Raw genomic sequence first — 13706 nt, 5'->3', positions numbered from 1 at the left:
CAGGCAGATGACATTTCTAATGAACAGCATATCTTTCCTCTCCTCTCCCCTCCCTCTTCTGTCTCTCTCTCTGTCTCTCTCTGTCTCTGTCTGTCTGTCTGTCTCTCTCTCTCTCTCTCTCTCTCTCTCTCTCTCTCTCTCAGCAGATGACAGCGTATTTTGAGAAGCCATCTGAACTGAAGTGATGATTCACCTTCTGAGTTATGTCTCAAGGAGAAGCTTAAAGTCAGGATTCTTCCTGCTAATTCCAGGGACAAGCTGTGTTCTTTCACACTCACAGGCACACATCACTCATTCCAAAAGTCTATTAGTGGGAACCCAGACTACAGTGCCATGGTTAAGATTGTTTTTCATGACTTCTCTAAAAGTTTTGTTCGTATGGAGTGATGTCTGCCTATACCCAATCCCTGGACGTGAAGATAAGGACTTATCTGTACAGGAGTAATCCAATCAGGGCTGCTTATTTGTGCATGTGTGTGGCCAGCCATGGAAGGATGGAAGGGTGCATATTTCTATTTATGAGAATATCAGATTTATTAGATTAGGGCCTTCCCTAATTACAAATGACCCTTTAATTAAATGCATCTCAGGAACCCTATTTCCATTACACTTTGATGGTCTAGGGGTTAGAAAACAAATGTAGAAATTTAGGGGTGACATTGTTGTATACCTTCACCTTGTGTCTCACAAAGAAGCTGTCATTTAGAAGATGGGATAATGTGAATATCTGAGTCCTTTGTACCTGACAATTTGTAGACAAAAGAGATGAAGCATCGAAGCAGCTGTTCAGATCGCAGGTAGCTTGTATTTTAATGAGGATGACAGTTATAGAGAAACAGCATGTGACGTACTAGTGTATGTGCTGGAGAAAAAGAAATGGGTAATCACGTATGGGGCACATGTGTGGGATTGGGTCCCAGTGGTCTTTTTCCAAAAGTCAGAGGGTAAATCAGCCATGGAGGATGCAAATGACTGTCTCAAACAGGTGGACACATAGTTTCATACTACTTAAATATTACATTAATGCAGGTTAAGTCTTAGAAGAAATACTGAGTTTCAGCAATGGATTTTTTTTTTTTTTTTTTTTTTTTTTTTTTTTTTGTAAATACCCTGGGCATATCTGAGGAATGAATACTGATATGTGAGAAAAGGGCAGGTAGCCTAGTCTTAATTCTTTTAGGTAAGATGCATAATAGAACTCTAGAAGGTTTTGCCACAGTCAGAGTGAACATTGGTCTGGAGTCTCTTCTGAGATAGTGTTCTTGGGGTTTATCATTCAGAACTTTAGGACTTTTCTGTTCCTTGTAGAATATTGAAGTGCTACCCTCTCTTCTGAAATTCTAGTGGTGTTGGCATTTAGTTTCTTCTATGTCTGATTGGAATACGAGTTGTCTGTCCTTGTTTCTCAGAGCCCACGTTACTACTGTGCGTATATGTGGTTTTAAGCCATGATCTTGGTCCATGGAAAATGCTACTATCCTTACTTAGGTGCTATGTGTCTGTTTTAGTATCTGTGTCTAAAACCAGTTGTTCTGAATGCTGATTATGCAAAAAAACATCCGGAAAATTCTGCAGATGGCTGATTTGAGGGTCACAATCTGAATTCGCTGAATTAGAATTTGTGTGATAATGGGCTGGCAGATATTTTTATACAATACTCTACAAATGATGCTGCTGTCCACTCATGATTAAGAATCCCTGCCCTAACACATTGCTGTAATTCTTCTTGGGTTCAGTTCTTTCATGAGAACATGAGATAGGAAAGCAGTTGCATAAAGGATGTCACTTGTACCTCCACAAGGATACCTTGACCATGTAGAGGTGTTGTCATAGATGGACCTCTTCCCCAGGGCAGTTTGGAGGATTTTGTTCAGATTTGGGAGCCTGTCATTGATGACCACAATGTCCTTAGATCTTGGCATGTCATTAAGACACTTAGAGAGATCTGGGTCAGCCAGGAGCAGAAGCAGAGGGAAAATTAGCTGGCTCCACTGCAAATGCTAAAAACAGAACTGAAGCTCAGATTTTTCTTCTTATCTCACACAAATCATTGGACAGAGGAAGCAGAGACTTTCTATGCTAGCATTTCTATTTGCAACATGCCTCTCATGTACACATTAGGGACATGTTTTCTGTGTTGACTTAGTTATTTCAGTATACACATAGCTCATCAGAGAAGCTTTACCAGCAACTGATGGAAACTGATTCAGAGACGCACAGCCATACATTAAGTGGAAGTTGGGGAATCCTGAGGAAGGAGACAGAGTGGTCAAGGACACCACAAGAAACACTTACAGAACCAACTAGCATTGGCCCATTGGGGTTTGTAGAGAGCATGAACAGAACAGACCTAGACCTTCCGTATGCATGGAAGAGCCATGCAGCTTGGTCTTAGTAGTCTTGCATGTGTGACTCCTAAAACGGCAGCTGAGGTTGTCTGATCACATTGCCTACTTTTGGATTCCTTTCCTCTAACAGATTGTGTAGCCTCAGTAGAAGAAGATTTGCCTAGTATTACTGCACCGTGATCTGCCACAAATTCATTCAGAGCACCTCTGTCATGCTCCTAAGTCTGCTTTTTGCTTCAGAGAGATGAGAACTCAAAAATGCACACTCTTTTTTTTTTTTTTCCTGGAAATTATAATACACAAAGGAAAAGAGAAGCATTGCAAACATGTAATTAGAATTCCATTTTACTGTGATTGCGTTCATGAGAGCTGGCCCTATAACCATTAGTCACCAAATGTGCCATGTATGCGATATGTTGAGGCCTCAGGGGAGCCTTCACTGAAGATAAGGACTTTTCCTTTTCAGAAGGCTGCATTGAAGTGGATCTGAGATCCTGAAAGTGTGGCCCATGCCCTGGAGATAACACAGACAAAGGGCAGGTAATGGGTATGTAGGTAGGAGTCTTTGCTGTACCTGGACATGTAATAGTGGTTCTGTCCACAGCCCCCTGGCTAAACAGTATTGATTTTTTTTTTTTTTTTGGTTTTTCAAGACAGGGTTTCTCCATGTAGCCCCGGCTGTCCTGGAACTCACTCTGTAGACCAGGCTGGCCTCGAACTCAGACATCCACCTGCCTCTGCCTCCCAAGTGCTGGGATTAAAGGCGTGCGCCACCACTGCCAAAAAATTGGTCTTTTAAAGAAAATGTACTAAGTGGAGAAGAATTGAGATAATGGCAGATGCTAGTACACTTTAGGCTAAGTGGGGTTAGTTATCAAAAAACAAATGCATACTCCCCTTACTTGGAGTTCCTAGAATAATCAAGATCACAGAGACAGAAAGTAGAATGATGATTGTCAGAGGTCAGGCGAAGGAGATAACAGTTTTGCAGAATCAAAATGGGTTGCTAATTGGGCTTGTCACTTATCATCTCATGAAAGGGTATGGGGGAGCAGATGGATTCAGAGACTGTTGACCATGATACCCTGGGAAAGCTTCTTTATGGTGAAAATTTGAGGAATGAGATGGAGGGTTTGCATTTAATTGAAACTCTTGCTGTAGATTTTAAAGCTGTAGTTTTGCATGGTGTCAGAGCAAGCACATTTGGGGTGGACTGAGGACTGGCTTCTTGACCATTTTTTGTTCCAAGATGTAAGCTAAATGCTCATTTCCTCCAACCCCCATGAATTCATTATGGATAGATATCCTTTATAGTGTTTTTCTTATTGGTTCTTCTATAAAACCAAAGTTAGCTATGGTATTGGTAATCTTCCACTATCCAGTTATTTTCAAACTACTGAAACTTGGATAAATTGCGTAATGTGTTTGTTTTCTGTTTCTATCAACAAACAAACAAAAACTGTGATCCTTGGTACTTTATAACGGAATAAAGGTTTATTTTCAGTCACAGTTTTGGAGTTGTGGACATCAAGACAGTGGCCTTGTTAGCTGCTTACTTTCTTGTGAAATTATATGGAAGGCCAGCTCATGGCAACATAGCAGGAAGAGGAAGCTTTTATGTACACAATTTTGCATATGAGTGGATAGGGAGAATGAGAGTTAGGAATCTAGAAAACACTAAATTCACCCTTCTTTATAGTAACCGGTAACTATGTTACCAGTTACTTAGTAACTTTCCAGTAACCAGTTACCAGTAACTAGTAACTCAGTTCCACAGAACCTTACCAATTCCCATTGGATGGGCATTACTCTCTTTTTCGAAAGTACTGTCTAATAATCTCATTTACTCCTAAGTTCACTTCTTAAAGGTTCTACTACTTTTCAAAATCATCAGGTAGGAAAAACTAACCTTTTATTTCATGAACCTTTGGTACACAACCCAAATCTAACTGTGAGAGTAACTTTAGATTGAGAACTTCTGTATGCCACAAATATCTTCTTGGGCATTTTAATTTATTTTTATTTCTTTGTATGTGGAGGCCAGAGAACAACTTGAAGAAGTCTGTTCTCTTCTTAATGCTATAGGTCCCAGCTATTAAGTTCAGGCAGTCAGCTGTGATGATAGGTACCTCTTCCTGCTGAGCCAACTCTCCAGCACAAATGCAACATTTCAAAGGAAAAGAAATACTTGTATATAAAATGTATTAGATTCTTTTTTTAGTAATTTTATTATTAAATATCAGAAATGTAAACAATGTTCTTACGATCTTTAGTGACACTTTAGAGCAGTAGTTCTCAAACTGTGGGTTGTGACTCTTTTGGTGATTGAATATCAGATATCATGCATAGCATATATTTACATTACAATTCAGAACAGTAGCGAATTTATAGTCATAAAATAGCAACTCACCACAACATGAGGAACTGTGTTAAAGGGTTACAGCATTAGGAATGTTGAGAATCATTGCTTTAGAGGTATGGCAGCATACATTGTGTTTGTATGCTGAACCAACTATGACAGTAGGAAATAGTACAGCTCAGATCTCACCATGCATCCCCTCCACCCCCCTCAGATACAAAAGTCAGTTTAGCAATTACAGAATGATTGTTTCTGACTATGCTGGACCTAGACTTTATAAATAACTCAGAGTAAGGACAATAGACCCAATAGCCTGTCACAATGGGGTTAGAACAGGGCTTACCTACAGTTTCATTTAAATTTTGGAGCCAGAAATGCTTGTGTAGAAATGTACGATTGTGATAGGTTTATAAAGTGTCTTGCACGTCACATAGAGTATGTACTTCAGTGGATTAGGTACAATCTAAGGCCATTCTGTGAAGAGTGCATTATTTTCACTTCATGTTAATGTGTGTTTCAGTTAGGATTTCAGTTGCTGTGATAACACACAATGAGCAAAAGCAACCTGGGGAGAAAAGGGTTTATTTCATTTTACAACTCTTAGGTCACCCTCCCTCACTAAGGAAAATTAGGGCAGGACTATGAGGTAAGTACCTTGAGATTGACACTGAAGCAGAGCACATAGAGGAAGCCTGCTTACTGACTTACTCCTCTTGGCTTGCTCAGCCTGCTTTCTCCCATAAACCATGACATCTGCCTATGGGTGACATTATGCACACTAGTCTATGGCTTTTCACATCACTAATAAATAAAAATGCCCAGCAAGTTTGCCCATAGGAAGGGTCTCTCTAGACCTTTGTTAGCAGATGGTGGTTAACTAGTGCACCCATAGTGGTTCTCTGTATCTCTGGTTTTGGTGCCAACATCTGGTATAGCATTATGAGCCTTCTAGTGTAATCAATATCAGGGGAGGCCATTTTGTCCACCAGTTTATAATAACGCAAATGGCTTCTGTAAGCATTGCTATGTTTCCGGATTGTGTTGTCCTTATATCCTGAAGATGATAATGCTGTAATATACCTTAGATAGCTGTTATTATTATTAAATTAAGTAACTGGGCATATGGATTTTGAATAATAATAATAGTAATAATAACAATAACAACAACAACAACAATAGTAGCAGTAATAGAATCCCAACAAAGTCCTGAGTCTTCACTCAACTACATTGATGCTGTTCTCATAACATTTCTTTTTTTACCTCAGCCAGAGACATTATTGTAAAGAAGAGCATTTTTAAAAAAGCCTTCTAAAACTTTCCAAGGTAGATGGTTTGGTTATCGGTTAACTGAGTATTGAAGTATTGAATAACTTGCACAGCTGGTCACCTTTCTATGTCTTTCTCTGTTTTGGTGATTTATTTCCAAATAGTTCTGTCTTCTAATGCACTACACTTATGCATCCTTGTTGAACAGTCTGTGACCCAGAAGCACTCAGTGAAAGCTGGAAAATGTCACGGAGAAGGATAGAGGTCTGTTGAAGGATCTTGAGAGTTTAAAAATGAACCATGAGGGAAACCTGATCGTATGTATTGTTGATGTAATTAAATAATTGGGACACCCTAGGTTTCAGTGTGATAAACTGTGCACCAGGAGCAATTGTAGGGGCTAGAAACTAGCATAGTCTATAATTAGATTGTTTCAGGTTTTGTTTTCTATATTCCCAGAGATTTGTGGAAGAGCCTGTGGCCCTCTGGGTCTTTCTTAAGAGTGTTACAGTGGCAATCTCCCATGTTTACATCAGCTCATGCAAGAGATAGACACATGAACACAGGATACTGTGAACATGGTCTTGTGGTTTTTCTGCCATGTAGAGTACCTTGGTGTCTTTTTCTGTTGCTGTGATAAAATACCCTCACAGAAACAACATAAGGAAGGAAGGCTTTATTTTAGCCACCATGGCTTTGCAACACATACATCATATTGTGAAAGTCCAGGCATGTGGAGCTTGAAGGACACGATCACTTTATATCCATAATCAGTAATAGAGAGAAGTGATGACTGCATGCCAGTGCTTCGCCCACTTTCTCTGCTTCATGCAGTCTGGATCCCCTGCCTAGGGAATGAACCTCCTGCATCACTTGACAAAATCAAGACAATTCATCACAAGCAAGACAAAAGACCAGTCTCCATGTGATTATAGATTCCGTCAAGCTGACAACAAAGGGCCATCTTATAGAGTGTTATTTTATCAGAAGCACATGGGTGCCTTATTCAGAACCCAAAATGCCTTGACCAGTGTGACAGACAATTATGAGACCTTTCACTCTTACTGAGAGCCTGGAATCCAAAGACATCAAGCTGTGTGCCCTGATTCGTTTCATTCTTTCCTACTGGATCTCTGGAAAGTGCTTATCCAGAGATTCTTAAGTTGTCTTCACTTACTTGCAGTAACAGTTTTTCTTTCAGAATACCCTTCAGTGTCCAGTGTAAATAGAGTAACTCCCCCCACCTCCAGAAGCTTACTTCCTAGAGCCATCTGGCATAATTAATGCTGCCAGCTAAATTGTGTAATGAGCAAAAGTCACTTTAATGTATAATGCCTGCTATAGTAGTGCATTCATATCATTAAATAATAAGATTTTATTATTATTTCTAGCCTTGACATATTAGTTTAGGAAGTGTCTCCATAAAACCCCTAAGTTGTATACCTTGAAACCATGACCAAAGGTGAATTATTCTAAAAGCAGCACTCCAATGAGAGGTAAGCATGGGAACGTTAAGAGGAAAATGAGAAAAAAAGTAAAAAATATGAAGTGATTCTATTACTCAATTAGTTTTGTAAAAATGTCTTTTACATTTAAACTGTGCCTTAAGAAACCCAAACTACATGTGTTTAGCAGTTTCTTTGTGTGTTGTATAAAAAGAACAATGAGGAATTTCGGGCCTTTGGCATATCTTGATAGAAAAGTCTTTTGTCCCATAACAGAAGATTAAAAAATTGGGTGCATGATTAGATATTTACATGTTATAAAGTAAATTCATGGCTCATGTACAAGGACTTCTAAAGGGTTCATTTATTCGTTCCTTCAGAAAAAAAAGATGGCAGATTATCATGGGCATCACAAACTCAATTGAGGAGAAAGAGAACCATGGTTGATACTTTTATTATTATTTTCTCCCAGTTGTCCATTTCTTTAGACTATTATGAGTATAATTTTGGGCACCTGTTCTTGGTCAGAACTCTTAGATCCTTTAGCTGACACTCATAATCTGAAGTTACTGGTTTTTCAGCTCACATTAAGGATAGTGTCCTCTTTGTCTTTTCGTGCTTGTTGACATCTTCTGCTGCAGTACACTTGCCTAGAGAAGAGCCATGCTCTTCAGAGATGTTCCTCCTCATAAACCAAGGTAAAAGTAACAGAGGTAAGCCATCAGCTCTGGTGAAAGAGCTGCTGCTGGCATTTCTATTCAACTTATTATTCAGTGCTGAAGCATCTCCATGGACAATGCTGAGATTCAAAGCCTTAGGACTCAGTGGCAGGGACTGGGTGTACAGGGTATGTGTGCATGGGCATGCACCTAGCCTGGTAATCACCACCCTCATATCTACTCATTGTGAAATGCACCCTCTTCAAATCTCTAGAGAGAGGTCTCTTATGTGAGCTCTGGATTTTGATAAATGGCATATTTTGGGATGTGGGATTTATTTCTGCTGAATATCTGGCTTGATTAGCATAAAGCAATACATGCAGAGCAGGCTGGATCCTCACCCAACCTCATCCTCCTCATGCTGTACAATCAGGAAGCACATTCTCCCTCCCATTGTGGCTTCTGAGGGAAGTGTGCTTTACATATGCAAATATAAGCCTCAAGTTTCACTTAATAATTATCAGCTGGAGATTCTATTGATGAGCAGCTGAAGCAGCTGAAGCCACTCATCAGGGAAGAAATCTGTGAGTTTAACCATTTGTGGGTTCCTCTGGAGCCTGCTGCCTCAGATCAGCCTCTGAATACTCTGGTGATTGCAGACCTTGGGCTCTAATTTTCCCCATTCACTTCTCCTGCCTTGCCTGAATCTGCAGCTGAGTCTCCACGAACCCTTTAGTATCCTAAGTTCATCCTGCTCCTGTTCAGCCTTCTTCTTTCTGTGTTAGAGGCTGGAGGGGCAGAGGGAACCCAGCTCTATTTGCAGCAGCAACATTGCTTACAGCTCTAGAAGTAATGGCTGCTTCATCTTCATGCAGCTGCTTTGCCCAGGCTGTCAAAGATTACTATTGAAAGTTCATGGTATGCCCAAGATGGCCTGGTTAAGATGTCAAACCCAGGCATCCTTTTAGCTTCTTCTTTCCAGTTTGTGCTCACCAACTGGGGTGTCTCATAGTGGAGAGGGTGTCTCTGTCACCCTCCTTTATTGTTGCTGAACCTGGGTGGGGTTCAATGGATTGTCAGAAAAGCTCTCCTATAAAGCCTTCTCTGTTCCTCAAATTTATTCACTTTTCTGATTCTTAGTGAAACTATCCTTCTCAGATCTCTCTCATATGTTTAGTGAGACATGTTCCCACCTTGTTACTGGGAAGTGCAACCTTTATTTTCTGATAAAAGCTATCTAGAGGCAGAATGTAAAATGAACTGTAGAAAAAGTGTACTCTTGATAGGTTACATAAGTTTGGCAAGCTTCTGTTTGCTTCTTAATATACAGGCAATAAAACCTGCTTCAGAATTAAGACACTTAAATTGGGTTATGTGTTAGGTTTATCCAGGCAGAGTGGCTAGTCAGTAAGGGAACTGTAATGCCCATCCTCATTTTAGCTGATTCTAGTAAGTGGACAGTTCTAATAATTATTTCTATTCATATGAGTTCTTTATTTTTGATGTTGAAGCTGATCTGTTGCCTAGTATATGGTTGTTTATTCGTCATGGAGATGGCATGGTGGATGAAATAGGACCACAGTAAACCCTGACACTTTTGAATTTATGCTCTAAAGGTAGAGACAAGCAAAGGAAAGGGGGACAGAAACATTCTTCTTGGAGAGCAAGCCTGGTTATGCTTGTAGTGGAAGATGTGCCAGGGCTTCAGTGTGGTTGTGAATGTGGGCATGGACAATGCACTCAGGGCTTCTGAATGGGCATGGACATGGTCAGTGCTCCAAAGGTAGGTTGTCAGATGCTTCTCTGAAGATTCTTACTGAAAGCAGCACAGCCAGCAGCCCCCAAGTTAGCATCGGTATAAAACATCCAGAAAGCCAATGCAGCAGACACAAAATGCACACAGGACTACAGTGAGGTCAAAAAGATAGCTGGAGCCAGGTAACTGCGTATGAGTCACTGTAAAGTTCTTGGGTCTTGCCTGACGTTTGATGGGAACTATGGAGAATATGATGTGATCGATGACTATGGTTAAATGTCATCTGTCTATACATAGCAAGTAAATGAATCAGGGTGATCAGTTAGATGGTCATCAGGACCATCTAGGCAATAGTGATATGGTCAGAACACAGGTGAGAGAAGCAGCTTAGAGTGTGTTCATGGTGTAAATTTAAAGACAAAATGACTATTTTAAAGCAGTGTGAAATGCTATGTATGGGTTATGAGGAGAGGAATTCAATACAGTGTGGCAGCCGAAATAATAGTGTTGTCAACAGGAAATGTTTTTCACCAGCATAGTGTCTGTCCCAACAGGTATTCGGCTGACCTGTGTTGAGGGACCAGTCATAGTGTGAAGCAGGTTGCAGATACAGCCATGGCATATAGAAGAAGACAGTCATTTCTAGGCAAATGGCTGTCTAGGAATGCATTTTCCACTGTTGTCATTGTATGTGTAAGGCAGTGAGTATCTAGGACCGTGAGAGGAATGTAGAGCTAGCTCACCTTGGGTAGGTTAAGGGTCTTATGTGGAATTTTTTAGCTGGTATTGGAAGTTCAGTGTTAATTCACCAAGGTATAATGTTACAAATGTCATAGATCTATTTCACCATGTCCATTCAATTACCCTGGAATGTAGCTTACTACTTGCATGTCTGGAACTCCTGGAAACCATGTCTTTTGGAAGATGGTATGGTGTGCAGTAGACTCAGTAGTAATTCACAAAGATCCAGAAAGGCTTGAACGTGGAACTCCTCCTACTGTGTTTACCCTCTGGTCCTGGCACTGGCTTTAAGGTGTGTGGGCACCTGCTTTTCCAGGACCATCAATTAAGATCTAGCACTGCAGGCTTTACCACCAAAGGCTTTACTTTGGTTCTGAGTGTCTCGTACGGTTTCTACCCTTCCAGTACCCCAGTTTTGCTTCACATTGAAGTTGTATCTAGAGTTTTCCAGTGGGGGAGGGTGTGGTTTAGTGGTTAGGCACACCCACTCCTCTTGCATGGCTCAAGACCAGCTATACGTCCAGCTCTATGGGATCCTAAACTATCTTCTGGGCTGCACTCATATATACATACTCCACATAAAAACACAAGCATAAACATGGTATTAATAATAATACAAAGTGAATCATTTTAAAAAATGGGTCCTTAAGTTATATTCTTACTTTTCTAAGACTTTTGCAACTACTTTATTATAATATCCCACAATGAATGTAGAAAATTACTGTCTGCACAGTGTAAAGATGACAGGTTTTGAGTTTAGTAGGTATTATTAGCAAAATCTATTAGACAAACATGTTGCAGGAAATATTAAAAAGAACAGCAAGTTCAAGCACTGTACCAAGCTACTCTCTGCCCCAAGGGCTGGCCAGCCATGCACTGGCATGTCATCTCCTGGAGACTCTCAAACTCAGAGCTCCAAAATCTCTCCACCCAAATTGCTAAGTTCCCACTGGCGGGTTGCTGCTACACCAGCCCCATGCTTCAAAATTCCCATTACCTTTGTGGTGCACATCAGGCAAACCCATAGTGTACTACCATACCATTCTCTCTGGAACCCAATCCAGCTGCCATGTGAAGGAAAACATCATACAAGCTTAGTTCAGAAACAATGGTAACTCAATCACTGAACACAATAACTAGAATCCTAATCTTCTAAACCATATTAAATCTAAGTCCTCTGGTGGTGAATCCTGGTGTATCCATCATTGAAACTGGGAGACACTAGTAGGTACATCTTGTCCTCACACTATTGCTGTCCAAAAGGGCCCTATCTCTGTCCTGCTTCCTCTCTTATCCATCTCGGGAGTCCCGCCTACTTGCCCAGTGATTGGCTCCTTTATTCATTAGGGGATGGTTCATAAGAAGTCACCTGAGTACACAACTTGTTCCTCTTCCAGACTGGGCCTCTTGGGAAAGCAGAATTAACATCAAAATACAAACAGCCCCAGGGCCATCCACAACACAAACATGTGTTTTTCTCTACATAATATGTAAAGTGCCATTCTGATAAAATGACATTTTTGTCAAATTCAATTCCTGATTAAAAAAAACAAAAGCAAAAAACTCCTGTTCTCTTCTTACCTATTTTACCCTAATAAAAACCCATTCGTCATTTCTGATTTTCTGAAGAGGGCTAATTTGGTTTTGTGGAGAAAATAATAGATACAGGTCCCCCTTTTGTCTTTCTTCTGACCATGAAACTCTCACTAATTGGAGTGAAGCTTTAATGTTAGTGAAGGTGACAATGGGAAAAGAGGGCATGGGGGGGGGGTGTATTGTTTCTAGGCAAAGGGCTCTCCAGGTAAGATTTATCTTGTTTTTAATTTATAAGTGAGCTAAGCCACAACAGCATTGTTTCTGGCTGCATGGCAATTTATAGCACTTGGATAGTACAAAAAAATTCTGCTACATTCACAAAAAGGCTTGTTCCTGTTTTTGTTTGAAATGTGGCCAAGTACCATGTGTGGCAGCCTCCCACAGTGTCTAACATCAGTCAATTCAAATGGAGCCCTACTACCTCTATTACCAGGTTCTTTCTGATGATGTGAGCTTGCTTTTTTTCTTTCTTTCTTTTTTTTTTTTTTTTTTTTTTTGGTTTTTCAAGACAGGGTTTCTCTGTGTAGCCCTGGCTGTCCTGGAATTCACTCTAAAGACCAGGCTGGTCTCGAACTCAGAAATCTGCCTGCCTCTGCCTCCCAAGTGCTGGGATTAAAGGCGTGCGCCACCACCGCATGGCTATGAGCTTTCTTTTTAGTGACTTACTGCATCTGACTCCCTGATGAACACCCTACCAATTGTGAAGGTGACTTGCACACAGCTTCACATGAGTGGGTCAAGCAATGTTGATAGAGGCTTTTTGTGGCCTGTGTCAAAGCTAGTTGATGGGGAGGAGATAAGAACTGTCAGAGCAACTTGAGAAGATTGTTCATTTTAAGTCATCCTTTACCAATCCTGAAAGGTTTACTGAGGGAGTCTAGGATTATCCATGTGAGTATTCATTTACAGGAGGTAGACAGGAATAGTTGAGGGAGATGGCTGAGCACAGAAAAATCTTACAACACAAGCTTGATTACTGAAGGTTAGATCTCTCTTATAATCCCAGCTCTCTGAGGTTGGGACAGGAGGTCTGGTAAGAATCTGGATAGCTACATTAGTCCAGTACTGACTCTGGGTTCAGCAAGAGATGCTGCCTTGATATTTATGATGGAGAACCATTAAGGTATATGCTCATGTCTCCATACTCATGCACACATGTGTTCTTGCATTTACATACCATACATACATTCACACTCAAAGGAGAAAGGCAATGAATTTTTTCTTGTGCATCATATCCATTGATCAGATAAAAAAAAAAAAAAAAAAAAAAAAAAAAACCATTGTTTCTGACACAGATGGGAAAAAAAGTACAGTCATGCCTCTTGCTCCATATCTTCTTCAGATTTACTTGTTGAGTTTCAAGTCCTTTGTGACATTTAAACCAAAAAAGAAGGTTATTATAGGCCAGGTGAGCTATTTTCTAATTTTTAGTCCCCATCAAATGCTATGAGAGAAAGCACAGTAGTTTATTCCTCATACAGCATCATTAAAGATTGTCATGGAGTAACATGAGTCTTCCTAAACTGACTGGATAGC

The 13706-nt window shown here is 40.3% G+C and overlaps 1 protein-coding gene across 6 annotated transcripts in view; it reads left to right on the top strand.

The window, feature by feature from the left end:
• The window catches only part of Large1 (LARGE xylosyl- and glucuronyltransferase 1), a 425417-nt gene that overhangs the window by 178696 nt on the left and 233015 nt on the right, over window positions 1-13706 (top strand). The gene's annotated exons all lie outside the window — the stretch shown is intronic.

Source organism: Arvicanthis niloticus, chromosome 18 (assembly GCF_011762505.2).
Source record: "Arvicanthis niloticus isolate mArvNil1 chromosome 18, mArvNil1.pat.X, whole genome shotgun sequence".
NCBI lineage: Eukaryota > Metazoa > Chordata > Mammalia > Rodentia > Muridae > Arvicanthis > Arvicanthis niloticus.
This window is presented reverse-complemented; position numbering and strand designations above follow the sequence as displayed.